The sequence below is a fragment of the Microcebus murinus genome, chromosome 17 (genome assembly GCF_040939455.1).
Source record: "Microcebus murinus isolate Inina chromosome 17, M.murinus_Inina_mat1.0, whole genome shotgun sequence".
NCBI classification, from domain to species: Eukaryota; Metazoa; Chordata; class Mammalia; order Primates; family Cheirogaleidae; genus Microcebus; species Microcebus murinus.
Window position 1 is genome coordinate 9,294,186 of NC_134120.1, and position 16,839 is coordinate 9,311,024.

The following is a 16,839-nucleotide window of genomic DNA, read 5'->3' on the forward strand; positions in this document are numbered from 1 at the left end:
ATAGCTGGTATTTTTAACTCATAAATTTGGTCACTACGAATTCATAGGGCTCAAAAAGTCCTGGAAACTAGACGAAATCTTCATTCAAAGCATGTGTAGGGAAGCAAGCACAAAGAAACCGGTAATGGCTTAAGCACTAGAAAAAAACAAATCCGGTGACATATTCAGGTTGTATTGCAGATGGAAAATTGTGCTGTGATGAGAAATTAGGTGTTGCATTTTTTTGACCATAGACTCTAGCATTATTCATTCCCTATGTCTGGAAACGTCAAAATTCATTTCTAGAACAGAGATATATAAGGTCTACTGTGTCTCACAGGCTTGCTAGTAATTGACATAATACATGGAAAGCACTTGCCACAGTACCTGGAGCATAAGAAACTAAATAAATGTTAAATATATTAGTAATTAATTTTCTAGTAATATTTACATTTTTATATAAAAGTAGCAAATGGTGATAGATAATTTGATCTCAAAACCTATGTTTTTTTAAGCACATGTAGTTTGAGAGGCACATGCCTCTGATTAGTTGATAAGAAAACTTATATGAATAGATTTGTGAGTTATTACTTAGCTGACAAAGAAAGTCTGTGATTTAGGGAAGATAGATTACCATTTTTAAAGAAGATAAATTAAACTTTGGATTTTTCTACCAGAATTGCCCTTGAAAAACTTATCAAGGTAAGTAGTTCTGTAAGGAATTAAAATCAGAACCTGAATTATAGTGATATTGTAACCAATAATGTATTTTGAGAGTTCTCATTACTTCTTAATTATTTCATACCAACAAGAGTTGAGAAAGCCTACTGAGGAAGAAGTTTGGGATCTATAAATAGCTATACCATATCATTATCAAATTAGGAACTGTTTAGAATGCAAATGGTGCTATGCAAATTAAAATTAAATAAATTTGACATATTCAGGTATTAATTGATGAATAGATATTATTATATTTGTGGATATATAAAATAACTATATTCAAAAACTATTCAAATAATATTCTTTTAAAATAATAACATCTCTTTGGATTAAAGGAAAAATATAAAAAGCCTTTAATCTCTTCAAAGAGTCATTTTATTGTTACAAAATTTTAAATTTTGACAAACTTCAATTAAATATTTTTTGTAGAGCATAATTGTAACTGAAAAAAACATTCTCTTTCATGCAAAAGAGAATCCTCTAAAATTCTACCCCTTGCAGCTAAGATAATAAATGAAAAGCAACATAATAGCCTAGAAGAAATGGCAGAAATCAGTGCCACATTGAAGACCCATGGGAGGCAGGGGTGGAATCTATTATATATGCTTGTTAGTGAATGATATAATATATAGAAAATAGTTGGCACAGGGATTGGGCCATATTCAACCTCAATAAATATTAAATACATTAATAATATTTTATTTTTATAATTTTAAACAATTATAACAAATGGTTGAACTTATATCTCCAAGATTAGCAATAAACTTCACCACAAAACCAAACATGACATCAAAGCTGATAGTTGGATGTAGCCACACAAAAACAACTGACATGTAGATCCAACTGTAGATTTTCAACTGTGCAATATATGGAATTGATGTTAGATAACAGTATTATAACATGTTCCCAGGTACATACTATACAACCTTCTCCATAACTCTACTCTCTGCAGATTTATAGGGCATGGTTCCCAAAGAGGAAAATCTTCTACTTCGATACACAGAAAGAAAGCTATTGTGATACAAGCCTAAAAATACAGGTTTAGTGACCTCAGACATATCTGAACAGGACATTACAACATTATGATATTGTAATATACCGCAGCTCACACCTTGTTCAGAACCTTATGTATATGTCCTTAGAATAGCCTGTCAGCTCTATCCTTGACTACCCATTCTACACTCCCCATACCTTTAACAAGCACCACTTTCCAGGCCATTCTCAGGCCAAGATTACTGTACTTGTGTTTTTTTCCTCAAAGTTGGACAACTGAGTAAGGAGACCATCCAAATGGATCAAAATGGTACCCCACATATTTGCCTCTATTGTGTAACATCAGCTCTACTTCTAATGAATGACAAGTATCAGTTAACCCTACTGAGATAATCCTCCACCAGCCTGTCTGCTGGTCCCTTGGCATAAGTTGCCCAAGTGTCCAGTGGTTTATTTGAAAGGGACTAGTTAATATTGTAGGCTTTAAGAACTCTTGTGTATTGATCCCTAGATTAAACATACTTGGAGCCAATCCCAGATGGATTCCTAGCTTGAAGTAGAGCCTTCAAATTGAGCGTAGCCAAAATCACTTGACCTCAGACAACTCAAAAAATTGCATGAGTGATAAATGATGTGTTTAAAGCTATCGAATTTTGGGATGGTCTGTTACACAGAGAAAGCTAACTAATATGAAAATCAGTATTGGGATGTTGGGTTGTTGCTACAGCAGAAACCTAAATTTAGTGAGAACATTTCTTTTGGAACTGAGTGGCAAGAGATGAGTAAACACATAGAAGGCTGGATGATGCCCATGAAATTGTTATAAATGTTTAGGAAAATAACTAACCAAAACATTTGGGAAAACTGTTGTATACAGATTTTTTGGAAGAAAAAAAATTACCTAGTGTATTTTTAGACCAGATAAAGGTAATTTACAGGTGACAGAGTTAAGCACCTGTAGATCATACCTGTGCACAAGCGTGGGCAAGGAGCCAAGCTCAGCTAGAGTCAAGGCCTGTGCAATACTTGTCCTGCTATGCTGAGGGAAGTGAGCCCTTAGTTAATCAAAAGAGTCACCTGCAATAACAGATGACGATCTCATAAATCACTGAATTTTGGAGTGATCTGTAATTCAACAAACACTAACTCCTATTGCAGAAATAACAAGACAATAAAAACTTTTCTAAGTTTTCTATTGTTGCTCTTTGAATGATGCTTCATTTTAAAAATCACTGTTTTACAGAGGTATAATAAGGTTTGGGAAGCAGTGGGGGAAAACATGAAAAAAAAAAGGGAGAGAAAAGTAGGCAGTTAGGAAATGATGTGTGAAATGTTAAGAAGAAGAATGAGTTGAGATAAATGGTATCAAGGAAAGTTAAGATCATTTTATGTGAGAAAGAAGTACAGACCTTGGGACAAAGAGAGGGTGGGGAAAGAGGTCATGATGAAAGTATTGGAAAAAGAGAATATGTAAAGAAAGATGGAGGACAATGATTGACATTCATGAATATTCTATGAATGTGGGGTTGCATATCATTAATCATACTCTATAAAATCATATGAAATTATGTTAAAACAAGAACTAGAATAAATAAAATTAGGAGTACTTAGATTTTCTTAAAATACTCTGCCTATTCCTGAAAAAGGCATAAATGTTCTGCCTTTAAGTCTAAAACATATGTTCGCAGGGTGCATAAATATTAAATTAATGTGAATAACAGAATGGTCAGTTACATGTAGAATAAATACATTTTATTCATTTTTTATTTTGTTCCCAAATATTTTATTTTATTTTAACATAGTAACTTCTAGTCATACAATTCTATCATGCTAGAAAAAATAAGACACAACTCAAATTTTCCTATCTTCTATTAGAAAATACTCTTTCTCTCTTTGCTCTCTTTCTGTTCCTTTCCTTTTCACCTTCCCTACAAGAATAAACCTGATATTGGATGTATTTTAAAGTATTTTGATTAAATACTGACATGTATCCTTGATTGTTCTGTTTTCTAGGCTGTTTAAATGATTCATTATGGAGGTGTTACCAGTATCTTGTTTTCTGTGGACTGTGATGTTTTCCAATGACGTTTAAAAATAAATAAATAACAAAGAAACTTTTAAAAATGCATTGGCCTATTGCTTTGGGGTTTGGAGTAATCATAGCAAAAATGCTTTGTTGGCTGATTTCACGTTATGGACTGGGCTCTTTTCTCCAAGCACAGTCATAAAATTGCTTTGCCATTTTTTTCAATTACCAATAAAACCTGTCAAAAAGCCATGCTTAAAAGTGAGTCGTTAGCTGAAGTCAGCTCTTTTATTTATATTTAGTGGACCCACAATACCTCTGGCATTTAATATTCCAACCAAGATGTAAGCATCCAAACAATTATCTGGTACTCTAATGCCACATAATGCTTTAAATATTTTTATTCACCTGCTCCCAATATAATCTATTTAGATAATTTTAAAAGGAGAAAAAGTAATCATTTTCAATCACTGATGCTATTTTAGGGAACTATCTACTATGTAACAAATTACCATTATATCTGATGCATAGCCTGTAATGTAAGCATATGTCAGTCCAACAAAACTGTGTTTATTAAGGTACTTAAAAGATTTTTTGATTGTGTCAGTGGAGTGTAGTAGGGTATGTGCTGCTACATTAAATAGTGTAAAAGTTTTCTAGTGACAAATATGAGCACATATAGCACCTGTTCTTAATCGTTAGTGCCAATGATAAAAATGTTGTCACTCATAACCTGCAGCATGTTCAGCATCAAATAATTATGAGAAGAACAATGAAAAACAGTGCTGGTTAAAACAATGGCTCTGTAGAGGAAGGAAAAAAGCAGGTAAAATGCCATTTACAGGATTAAGGGTACAAGTGATGGTGGCACAGAGCCTAAGTGATTTCTACACTGAAAGAACAACTTGTGAAATGCAGTGAACAATGTCCTTGTCTATTCAGCATATATTTGAACCATACTGTGATGACAACGCATGTTCCCTGCTTCCCTGTGAATCTCAAAGAATCACAGACTCCTAGATGAGGGAAGAGACTTGAAAATGATACAATCTCCATGTTTTGGAGACATGTAGGCAAAGTAATATGTTTTGCTATGCCAGAGTCCCATTCATTTATAGTGGTGACCTGTGGTTATATGACAGCAGGAAAATCCAAGGGGCCAAAGATACGTAAAGGAAAATGCCATTTGAAAGCAAAGGCATGCTTCCATTGTCATGATTTATTTATGTGTCCATCTGTACTCTGCACAGTGCAAGTTTTATGCACTATCCCTACAAGTCAGCAAACACACAGTGGTTTAATGAAAAGAATAGAGTATTTGGAACAAGGCAGAACAAAATGCAAATTGTTGGCCATTATCAGGCTATGCCAGTTTTTTCTCCACCAGTGAAATAAAGCTAATAATACACATTTTACAGAATTATTGGATGGAAGACAAACAACAATATTGGAAATTCCTTCCATACTCTCTGGGAAAATGATGTTTTACAATGGTTCCTTGGTTCCTTTTCCATTTTCTTAGTGTCTTCTTGCAAAATAAATGTGCCAATTCTACTGTCTATTATGTCTAATTATAAAATTGAGATGAAGATGCCATAGATTTAAAAATATTCTCCAGAATTTCTATGGAGTTTATAATGATTTTTTTTGAGGGGGAAATACATTCATGGATGTGGTTAAGATTGTGGACTGGTATACAAAGAGTCAAAGAATGGTGACGCTATTCAGCATGAAATAGAAACATAATTTGGATTTCCTTGGGCAATCAAGGAAAAAATGAATGAAAGAGGCAACAGAAAGCAAAGCTGAGCAGGCAGCATGCTCTATGACATATAGTTTACTATAAATTACAGCATAAATTCTTAAGTTTACCTAATGCCATTAATGAATTTTCAGTGTTACCCTCTTGATAAATTCTAAGACTGTGCAATATTATCTTTTTAAAAAAAGTTTCAGTTCTCAACATTTTATGAGGATAAATATAATAAAATCCTCAATATTTCTTTATATTGTGTAAATATTGCAAAAGAATGTATTAGGTTATAAAATAAATATTATTAAAAGATCTGGAAATGTGTTACAATAGCTACAGGAAAAGAGAGTAATGCCAATATTTCAAACTTGTATATTTTTTCATTTCATTTTTATTTTTATTACATATTGGCTAACTGGCTACTTGATATATTTATTCTAACAAGGTCCCAAATTAATTAAAAACAAAAATCTTTTTGATCCTAATCTTCTACATTTCTTGCTCTTCTGGTCTTGCTCATTTATAAATTATATAAATATTCAACCAAGCACTAAGACCAATCGTTCTGGGCTAACCATTAATTTTTTTCTCTTTTCTTCCTATCACATTAAATTTGTTGGCAAATGCACTGAACTCTACCACAAAAATATGTTTTATTTCAAACATTTCTGTTTTGACTGTAACATAGAACAAAACACATTCTTTCAATCAAGTGTTCTACAATAGCCTCTTCCTAACCCCAAAGTAATTCATTTCCTACATAATAACTCAGATACTCTTTTGAAAATAAAAATTAGATAACATTATTCCCCTCTTGTTCACTCTGATAGTATGACTCTGCCCTTTCTCTGTTCTGCAAACATGCGAAACACATTCCTGCCTTCATCCCTTATCAATACTGTTCTATTTTCCTCCAATGCTGTTCCCTCAGCATGTGGCTCAGGGGACTCATTCTCAAATTTAAGTCTCAACTCAAATATCACTTGCTCAGAGAAAATTATTCTATGGTACAGTGTCTTAAGGGCAGTCACAGTATTCTATGGTTACTCTATTGTGCTAAGGTGTAGGGCAGTTACAACTATCTAAAATAGGCTCACATCTCTCCTCATTTGAGTGCAATCTCTCAGAAAGCAAAGTATTTAAGACTCATGCTTACTGCGGTCTGAAGATACACTGTTACTGTTTTATGAACATTGGCAGAGCACACAATACTCCTGGGTCAGAAATAAAGGTTGTATTAGTTATGACACAGCAAGCACTATGAGCTTCATCTTGAGACCATTTCTCATGCACCACCACCCAGTCCCAAGAGTCCTAGGCACATAAGCACAAGTGAATGCTACACAAAATGAGGATTTGCGTCACATTTAGAGAATTATGAGCTTGGGGAGGCCAGAATTTTTATAGTGAGCCCTTGGCTAGCCTGCTTTTTGTATGCTGCAAAGAAAACTCTGAAGGATCAATGGGGCAAGGAACACTTAGGGCCTCCACTCTTGTGATTCCCAAGAAGAAAATGCAGAGGCATGCAAGTCTCATAGCAGATTGTCTCTTGCAATAATTCATCCCTTAGACTGACAGATTCTTGAATGAACTTAGATTTTAACATGTATATATCATTCTATAAACCACTCATTAGTATGACTGAAAGAGAGCTGGGACCAAATCCATTTAGTTAGTCATACACAATATTTAATTAAGGCTATTATCATAAAGACTCAAAAATGAACAAAATGAGTTTAGCAAAATTAGGCACAACTGCCATATGGAATTCACTACCCCCTCATCCTTAGGTCTAAGATGTAGAAAACTATGCAGAAATCCAAAATAGGGGTGGAGAGGAGGAAGGCTTTTGGATGTAGTATAAGGCAAATCTATTAATCTTAATGACTCATGCAAGGGAGTTTAGACTGCTAATATTTGGTGTTGTTGCCCAAAATTACTGAGAACAATATCCCAAAAAGAAAAACCTGTCCCCACTGGAGAAATATTCCATGGCCCACTGTAACTTACATAAGAACATATTACTTTAAAGGGCTCAGGTTATGCTGTTCAATATTTGTTATTTGAACTTGATTTGAATCTCCAAACATTGGTTTGGTTAAGCCACATGAGAAGTATCGAGAAGTAGTTGTAGCTCAATAGCCACGTATAGCATAAGTCTAGGCTGCTTAGACATCAAAGTATATGAATTTGTATCAATCAGACTTAAACAAAGCTGTGCTGGTTCTGTTTGTTTGTACACATACTAGGGAGGTCCACATTTGGGAGTTACTGGTTGTGGTTCCTGGCACAGCATTGCCAGAATTGTCCCTGTTCACAGGAGGTTTTTATTTTATTACTATTTGCTTTCATAGCATATGCATGGGAATTTTAAGCCAAGAAGCAAGTCTAGTTGTGAATTGCATCTACTGCTTAACTCAGGAAGGAGTAAACTCTTCAGCCATACTCTTCACCTATGAGTTTAATTCATTCCTTTTCCAAGTGTCACACAATTGATATAGATTATTCCACTAATAATAAATCTACTATTTCTCCAATAACCTACTCTCACTCAGACCTTTCATTTAAATTGTCAGATGGAAGAGAATCAAGGATACTTCAATAAAATTTACAAAGACTCATTATATCTCTCTCCTTAGCCCATGTTGGCCACTATTATAAAACCTTACAAACAGTGTACTCTAGCAAGTGTTCATTGTGTTTATATTCTAGGACCATGCCAATCCAACCTGAGAACTAGGTGAATGAACTAGAAGAAAGTTCATCTCCCTTAAGTCCCTTTTTGTTAGGCTGCCACCCAAGAGTTTATGTTTACCATGCTGACCTGAAATTGTTGTTAGGGGAAGGAAAGACACATTATGTGTAGGAATGGTCAGGGGGCAATTCTAAATTTTGGAAGAAAATATTTTTATACCCTCACCTTCGGTATGATCATTTTAAGGTTATAGACAGTATTTAATAATATTGTACCAATTTTTCTTCATTAATTGTAACACACATAACAAACTCATGTAAGTTGTTAATAATAGAGAAAGCCATCTCTATGTTATCTTCATAATTTTTCTGTAAATCTAAAATTTAAAAAAAGTTTATTTTAAAAAGACACTCTTCCGTGCTCTCAAGTTGACCTATACTGAAAATCTACAAGTAGAGGCTAGAGGATTGTAGGCTGGCCAATTTCCTGAAACAAGCACAAATTTGTACTAATTTCCTTATACAAAATGTGTTGTAGTATAGTACAAAGTAAGGTTTGTCTTTCATACACCTGAGGCTCACCATAGTTTATTTGACTCAGTATAAAATGCTCACAAAATCTCTCTCCTTGCCTACTAAAAACTTAAAATATAGTAAAAAAAATTAAAATTTCATTAAAAATCTAAAACCTGATAGGTGAATGCCAAGGTTACAGTAGGAGCAGAGAACAGACAATTTAGCCTCATTACAAGGAGACAGGGAGAATTTTTGGAGGAGGTGGTTCCTGATTTGACTCTTGAAAATAGATAATAATTATTTAAACTATGGAGGGATGAAAGGGCATTACCTAAAAGAAATCAGGAGGGCAAAGTTAGAAATGGGTAAAAGGGAGAGTCACAGCTAATTGAAGCCATATTGTTTAGTGGGCTATTATATGCAAATTATTCTGAAGGAGTATATGGGAATCAGACTATGGTGGGCTCTATCTGTTATTGTATTTTACCTTTCTACTCAAATTCATCTTCTCTTTAAATGTATGAGTTAACTATTCCCATCCTCTTCTTTACATTTCTTTTATTCTAAAAGTTGTCATAAAAATATGTATTTTCACCCTTCTGATTTGATGTAGTTGTTCAGCATTAACATTTAGGGTAGAGTTTGACTAACATCTAGATATTATTACAAATTTGCTTTCAGGGATATATTTTACAATGGTCGCAATAAGAAATATACAAATGAATTTTCTTATTTGAAAGAACACACTAGATTTTTTTCCCCAGAGAAAAATATCAGTACACAATGGAATTAGACAGATATCACTCATTATTCCTCAAACATAGCCTCAACAACTTCCTCTAAAAGCAAAAGAATATAGAAAGTTATTTTTATATACATATCTTATATCCTTTTAAAATTCATAAAGCAACACAATGTATTTATGCATATGTATTTTTCAATATTTTATGCATTGATTTGTGCATATGAGCACAGAATGCTAAAGACATTAAGAGAGTCCTTAAACAATAACTACAGTGCCAGCTGCTGATTTTGTTATCTGGAAAGGTTTACATAGACAATAGGTTCTCATCACACATGTTTCCTCTCTCATTACTTCCTCTGTGTGTTGAAATAAATGTTCAATGCATAGCTCTTTTTTTAATTGTAATTTCTTAATTAAGTTAATAGCGACAAGCACTGTGAATGTTCATCTCATGGTGTGAAGAAAATATCACCCACGAAGTAACACATCCCCTACTGGGGTGATTAAATTAACAGAACTGTAATTAAATGAACAAGAACTGTTGGTTTCAGAAGCTTCCCTGACATAGTATTTCATAAAGTGATTAAAAGACTTCTTAAGCAGAGACCTTGTATTGCCTTTTTATTGAATAATTGCTACAATAAATATTATTTTGTTCATTTTTAATGTAATGGTAACTAAGAAGAAACTTCCTTAGAAAAAAATATATATATATGAAGTAATAATTCATGTTCACTGATGTCAAATCAAGAGCACATTCATATCACTCACTAGACAGCAATAGTAGCACTATGATCTGTGAAAAACTTTGTGAAGTTCTTACATATTTGATAATGAATATATTTTCCAAAATAACTACCTTTCGTGGTTTTGAAAAATACTATGTTTAACGATAATTCTTTAGGATTGTACAGACAGGAGTTTACAGAAATTATGGAACAGATTAAGTCATAGTCATTTCAGTTAAGAGAATCAGGATGTTTATTCATTGAGAGCATAGCTTATTGTCTAAAATATCTGAGTTCAAATCTTAGTTCTGACACTTTATTTATCATATATATGTTCAGAGAAAATCTCTTCTGTTGAGATCTCACAAGGGGATGAGCACTTATAAACAGTCCCCGTGTGTGTTCCAGGTTGCACACTCCTGTCTAAAGTGGCCCTACTCCTTCAGTTATAGTACTAGCCACTGGCTCACTTTGCGCTGCCAATAGGAATAGTGGCTTCTACTTTTGCATATACTGCTTCTAGTGCCCCATGCCTCTCAATGGTCTTCCAGAGTTGTTGTGGTTGTGCGGTAAATCATTTAATCTATCTGAAGCTTGGTTCCTCCCTGTGTAAAACTTGTTAACAATTATGTCTTCAGTTAGATTTTTACTCCCCAAAAAGAAAATCTTAAAAGAGGAAGAAGATGAACGAATTTGGAGGTGATCTCTCTCTCTCTCTCTCTCTCTCTCTCTCTCTCTCTCTCACACACACACACACACACACAAACAGGAACAAAGGAGTGACACAGTTAAATAGTGAAGGAGAAAGGACCAATAGAACATGTCATCAGCAATGGGAGTTCAACTCCACAAGACTTCTGCAAAACTTACAGAATGCCTTCTAGAAGTGTCCTTCTGAGGAATGTGAAACTGGAAATTTACCTACCAGGTCTTGTACCCCAATTTAGCTAAATCTTCTGCCAAATGTGACCAGAGAAGACTGAAGGGACTAAACTGAAAGATACATAGTGTACGCTGAATAAAGAAATTGTCAGTGTGTGTCTCAGCACCCAAGGAACTGCCCATTGTAACTCAGTGGAAGATAAAGCAGGCACTAAAAAGAACTGCTTTACATTTCTAACTTACAGAATTATAAATTAATTTTTTAAACTCAATAACTTTATTGCTATCCCACTTTACACAGAAAACACATCTATCTTTGGCATTGCATCTAAGATAATTCTTGGTCTGGAACACAGACTGGGCTTTTTATCTTTTCTAATCTCATTATAATATATGCATCTGACTTCCCAACTAAAATAAATAGTTTTCAGTTTTCATCAATTTTTATGTTTTCTTCCTTACACATGGTTACATTTCATTTGTTGCTCTTTAGATGACAAAATACTTTCCAGTATATTTCTCTTTTTTTCTATTTCTTTCTTTTCTTTCTCCCTCTTTCCCTCCCTCCCTCCCTTCCTTCCTCCCTTCCTTCCTTCTTTTTTACCTTCTTTCTTCCTTCCTTCTTCTTATTTGTTGCCTAAATGTAAGTTCTAGCCTAAAGTTTAAATTATATGTGAAGCCATCTGCTATTTTTTCCTGAATGCCGATATTATGCACTAACTGCTTCAATTAAGCATGCCTAATATTACGTAATAATGATTTCTTTGACTGTCCCTCCTAAGAGAATATGAGATAACTAAGGGCAGGTACAGTGTCCCATGCATCTGCATGTTCTTAGATGTTGCTGGAATGCAATATGTTGGCTGAATAAAAGAACACATGAAGAGAGAATACACACCCTGGGTATTGGTGAATTAAGCTGATGTTTCCCAGTGTTATTTTTTCAGCAGAATTTTCCACATGGACTCTGAGTTTCCTTCTTTATTTTTCATGTAATTTTGAACAAAAAGTGTATCTAACCATGAAATTGTTTGTGACAAAAAAAAAATCCCTCATCTAAAGTGGGTCATAATGAAACTCAGTTATTTTAAGGATGAAAGAAGAGATTGGAGCTGCAGCGTTTCTTGCAGAGAATTCACTTATGGACTTGTTTTCTAAGTATTTGAATTAATACCAAATGTCCCAAATGATAGGAGATTAGGTTCTCTACATTAGCTAATCCTTTGTGAAGTAACAGCATGCCCAAATGTCGCTTAGTTCTAATCAAAGACTTGATCCATGTGGTGAAATACAGCAAAAGGAAGGCCGCTTTGATATGCTAATGATTCGATGTGTTATTCATGAAGTGTCGCTCACCATGGACACTGGTATCAACTCTAGCAGAGAAAACAGTTATTACATTTTGTTTCATTTAATTTTCATGCTTTACTTGAGAAGTGAATATAAATGAAGAGAATGCTAATCTTTGTTTTTTGAAAACCAATTCTTCCAGGGAACAATAGACCTTCCTTTTTTTTTGTTCTTAAATCCACTTCAGATTTCCAGAGGATATATTACTTTTCATATAAGTATGTGTTTTCACTCACGGCATGATCTTTTGCTCCCTCGTGCTAGACAGTGTTATTGAATGAACACATAAAATGTTATATTGTTGATCAATTTTTACCAATAATGTATGCAATTTATTGAATATATTCCATATTAGGTGTTTTGTGTACATTACCACTAATAATAAGAGCAATTTTAAGAAAACTGAAAGTCAGTTTTCTTAAAAACTGAAAAAACTGAGACTCAGAGAGTATACACAATTTCCAATAGTCACACAAAAGAAAAGGTATAAAAAAAGAGTTTAAATTCATATTTATCTTGTTCCAATGGCCATGCCCCTTTAATACCCACTGTATTTGTTTGGTTGGACCAAGTTTTACTGTAGGAAGAAGCAACTACTCAATCTCAGTAACATAGCACAAAATAAGTTTATTTCTTACTCAGGTTGTATATCCTATGTGGATCATAGTTGGGGAACTAGTTGGACTAGTCGGGGGACTCCAACTAGTGTGACACATTTCCTGCATCACCACAGCTGTGAGAGGAGTGTATGGTAAAAGAGTACTCTAGGCCTTCACACTTCTGTGTGTAAAGAGCTCATTTTTGCTTACGTGATATTAACCAAAGCAAATCCCATGGCCACCACTAATCATAAAGAACACTGAGCAATTCAATTTTCCTATTAGCTAGCAAAAACAGAGCTGTAAATATTTGGTAAACAATATAGATGACTGCTGCACCATGTTATTCCCAAATTCATTTAGAAGTCTGTCTTGGTAGCATACATTATTAAATAGCTATATTTATATTACATATATATAATATATCTATACATATGTCTCTCTCTATATATACATATAGTTTTGTAAATTTGACAAATTAAAAAAATCTGACAAAAAGTAGTGTAAGTATGTGTGATATACATTTTCAATGCTTCTTAGTAGTGATCTTTGAATAATCTGTTCCAGTTTTTCTGACATATACAAATTTCCTTTGTCCCTGTCCTTTAGAGATGGAGTCTTACTGTGTTGTCCAGCCTGGTCTCAATCTTCTGCCCTCAAATGATCCTCCCCAGCTTCTGGAAACTCTGGGATTACAGGTGCGAGCTACCACAACTGGATTCCTCTCTTTGTCTATCTGTCTCTCTCTTTTCAAATGGAAATTGTTTCTTATTCTATGTTCTCCACTTTCCAAATAATGCTAAAAATGTGCTGCTACAGTAACTGCCATAAAGCTCTGATTATTCATTTCACTCCTAGACGTTATAACCTTCAGAAGTGTCTCATTGATAACATGATTGGGTTGAAAGAAAACTACAAATTAGGCATGTGGTTATACTGCCTGATTTTGTCAATTGTAACTACTGCTCATTTAGATAATGGATAAATGTTTTCCAAAATCCTGTTTCCTTGCTATTAGTTACTGGAGAAGCTCACATGCAATTTGAAAGGTAGAAGTGAAAAAGAAGCCATTATTAATAAATGGTCTTGGTGATCACACATAGTTGCTTACTCAGACATGGTGGCCTCTATTCTTTCTTCCGTGAACTGTCCCAGACAAAGCAGGTTTCCTAAATACTCCCCCAGATTCCACCTTTTTGCTCCAGTTTGGCTGTCAGATGGACCCAAATTATCAGACACTCCTGGACCTTACTTCCTAGCTTTTTCTTCTGCACCAAGGCTTGAGGCTGAAAGTTTAGATTGTTTGAGTGGTTTATTTAAAATCTTTTTTTCCTTGGCAATAATCATATATTTAATGGTTTCAAAAAGTCATTGGGATATGCCAAAAAAAGTTATTACAAAAAAGTAATAAATATCCTTTGATGTATATCTGTATTTAAGACACTATGGTTTGAATTGCAATTTGGGTATGAAAGAGTAGTATCCAAACAATCCTACCCCCAAGAAAGACAGAATATAACTATAAATTCTGGAAAATAAAAAAATGAACAAATAAAATGAAAATAAACTCTCAATGAAATCCTGAAGCTAGACAAAAGCCGACAAATAGAAGAAATTTGAAACTTGGAAAAATTACCCAAGAAATTATGAATTTCTTATTTTTATGTATTTATCTATAGAGAATCTGTATTCTGAGTGAAAGATAATAATACTATGATGGAAAGATTGTTTTCCTCCCTGGAAAGTCTAGAGAAAGGAGCCTGGGGCACAAGAGTCACAGCAGTGTGAGGGACAATTTCATAAAGAAGAATATAGATAGAAAATTGCCCAGTATTTGGTATATGTACTTTAAACAAGTCTCTGGATGACCCTTGACCCACACATGCCTGGAGTAGACAGGAAACAGTCTGAATGAAAACTTGTGCTCAACCCCTCACTTCAGGTTCAACAGTTCAAAGTTTGAATCAAAGAAATCTAATTGTCTGCTAGAACAAAGTAGTATACAAACTATAAATACTCTTCAGAGAAATATAACAGAATCCAGAGTACTCAGAAAGTAATGTTTACAATATACATGAAGCAATTCAAAGCTATCTGGTCTACAAGAACCAGGATAATGTGAACCATTCACAAGGAGAAGAAAAATGCCAATTAATCATGACCAATCTTGCAATAGCTGAGGTGTTAAAAATATAAGATATAAATTTAAAAAATAAAAAAGTCTCATCAGACAAATAGAAACATAAAAAGAACAAAATTTAAAGATTAAACTGAAGAAAATATCTAAAATAAAAAACAAATATTAGTAGATAAGATTAGTAGCATAATTTAGATGACAAAAGAAAAATATATTAAACTTAGAGATCAACAGGAAAATGTATTTTTTAAAAAAGTTAAAAACATAAACCAAGACTCAGGTGTCTATAAGAATACTAAAAGTTATAAGAAATATATAAACTAATCAGTAAAGGAAGTGGCACAATTAAATCCAAACATGATAAACATGAAGAAAGCAATACATAGACACATCATAGTCAAAATTGGAAAAATAAAAAATAAAGCAAAATATTCACCAGCCAGAGAAAAAAGTGATCCATTACATACTTGGAGAAGACAATGTCTTAGAACCTGGAGGTCAGAATATAGTAGTACAACATATTTCAAGTACAAATAAAGTGTTAATCTCTAATTGTATAAACATATACCCAGGGAGAAAGAATATCTCAAAAATAAAATGTAAGTATATTTTTCAAATAATAAATACTAAGACAATGTGTCAGTATTATACTTGCATTACAAAAAATGTCAAAGAGGTTTCTTTAGGTTGAAGGGAAATAATACTGGAGGAAATTCAAATTTCTACAAACAAATAAATATTAGAAATTATAAATAGGTAAATGTAAAATTCTATTTTCCTCTAATTTATTTAAAATATGTGATTATTTAAAGGAAAATCTTAGTATTGATTTGTGGTTAACAATATATTTAGAAGTAATACATTTTACAATTATAATATACGACTATGTGGATGTAGTAAATAGGCATACAATCTTATAAGGTTTCTACATTTTGCATGAAGTTGTACAATATTAACTTTGAAAACACTGAAAATTTAGAGATATCTATTGTAATACCTAGAGCATCTACTAAAAATTCAATGTTAAGCATAGCTAAAAAAGTCAGCTAATAATTTAAAATTTAATTTTAAAAAAATATTCAAATGACCCAAAAGAAGACAGGAAAGGGAGATCAAAGAGGGCAGAGACATAAAACAAACAGTAATGTGATAGTGTGATAACTAACAATATCCACAATCACTTTACATGTTACATTGTCTAAATATTCAAATTAAAAAACCAGCATAATCAAGTAAGACTCAACTGTAGGTTTTACACTATAGTTGATATGCTATATATGCACATTAAATAAAGACACATATGAATTGAAACTAAATAGAAGGGAAAAGATAAACCATGAAAACCATAGCCTAAGAAAGCCAAGGTGACTGTATTAATAGAGAAAATAGACTTTGAGGGTACTACAAAAAATAAGGACATGTCATAATGGCAAAAAAGCCAATTCATATGAAAAATTTAACAATCCTACTGTGTAAATACCTAACAAGAGGGCTTCAAAAATACATGAAGCAAAACTGAAAATAAATAAATAAATAAATAAAACAAAGCAATAGAGAATTCTATACTCTTAGAGTAGATTTCAACATACCTATTGAAGCATCTTATGATCACTAAAAACAATCAACGTATTTATAAAGGATCAGAGAAGCATTATTGGCCACCTCTACCATTTGATACATTTAGCACTCCACAACCAAAAGGTAAAGAATACATACT